A 1,556-nucleotide genomic window follows, 5' to 3' on the forward strand; every position below is an offset into this window, starting at 1 on the left:
GCACGTGTGGTGTTAGCACGTATGGTGTTAGCACATGTGGTGTTGGCACGTATGGTGTTGGCACGTATGGTGTTGGCGCGTGTGGTGTTGGCGCGTGTGGTGTTGGCGCGTGTGGTGTTGGCACGTATGGTGTTAGCAGCGTGTATGGTGTTAGCACATGTGGTGTTGGCGCATAGGTACTACAGCGTGTGTGGTGTTGGCGCGTAGGTACTACAGCACGTGGTGTTGGCGCGTGCGTATGGTGAGTGTTCTTGTGGATTGCAGTTGGGAGTCAGTGAGAGTTAGCTATTACTTGATAGAGAGATTACTTAGGCCGACTTTTCAGCTCTGGATCATAGAGTAGACCTGCTGTTGTTCATGGAACACCTTAGTGCCAGGAATCTGCCGTCAAGTCCATGCAGCACTGTAAAGAGGCCTCACATTACCCTTCCTGTGCAGGGAACAACCAAACTGATTGAATCCTGGTTAAAATTCTTTCTTTTTACATTCACAATACCTAATTATGAATAAACGAACATTCTTGATTTTGAAGTAGGCCCATTCATATGTTTAGTCTCATTTAGTCTCTGTAAACCCTAAGAAGTGGTTACAGATGGATGATTTTGTTGTTAATACCCAGAGATTATAAGGGACAAATGCCACACAGACAAGTCCGTGTCTGACAGCTGGTCGTCCTGTTGATAGAGCTCTGCAAGGCCACACCGGAGTTCTTGAAAAGGCTCATCTACCCCTCGACCCCTTTCTCCATTACGCCAGGAAAACATTAGGATCCCTTCTGCACGGAGTTATAGTCCTGTTAATTACTTGATGCTTTCCCCAAAGAAATGTGCACTGCCAGCTCTGTATCTTAACTCCTGAGATGTCATTCTGGTCGCTGCTCACCACGTCTTTTAATTGTGTGCCTATTTTGTGTACATTAAAACGGTGTTCCTTCCCTGAGCCTTGAGGCAGAGCCAGGTGAACGAGTGTGGGTTGTGTAACTGAGTTGTCTAACTTGGGCTCCCTCTTCCAGAGGAAGTTGATGGTGGAGGTAACTTCTGTTTTGTTTTATTCTAGGGATCAGGGAGTTTACACTGTTGGGCAGGTAACACTAAGCAGTAACCCCAGCCTCCTTATGCTTTTGAGACAGTGTCTAAGTTACTTTAGCTGTCCTTGAACTCACCCCAAAGCCCATGCAGGCCTTATACTTGCCATCTTCCTGCCTTTAGCAGGAATACAGACCTGTGTGGGCCTATGCAGTCAGGCTCTGAAGTAGTACACTTTAGTTGAATCCCAAGGGGGGGGGAATTAACACAACAAAGCTACCTCAAGAGAGGAGTCCCTGCAGAGTAAACGTGACTGGCTGTGCCTGGAAACAGGAAAAAGTGGGGCCTGTGCTTATATGGTATGGGAATGGGAAAGCTTAGGGCACAGGAAGGGATGCAAGTAGAGATTATGGGAGGATTGTTATTCACAGAGGATTGGTCCTAGGGCCTTCTCTCATCCAGGATACCAAAATCTGTTGATGCCTTCATCCCTATATGAAAGGAATTGTTTTTCAATCACTTTCCTTCCTT

The 1,556-nt window shown here is 46.8% G+C and overlaps 1 protein-coding gene across 2 annotated transcripts in view; it reads left to right on the forward strand.

The window, feature by feature from the left end:
* LOC102001200 (BTB/POZ domain-containing protein 8) overlaps window positions 1-1,556 on the forward strand; it is a 67,058-nt gene that overhangs the window by 12,326 nt on the left and 53,176 nt on the right. The window lies entirely within an intron of this gene.

The sequence above is a fragment of the Microtus ochrogaster genome, linkage group LG1, assembly GCF_000317375.1.
Source record: "Microtus ochrogaster isolate Prairie Vole_2 linkage group LG1, MicOch1.0, whole genome shotgun sequence".
NCBI classification, from domain to species: Eukaryota; Metazoa; Chordata; class Mammalia; order Rodentia; family Cricetidae; genus Microtus; species Microtus ochrogaster.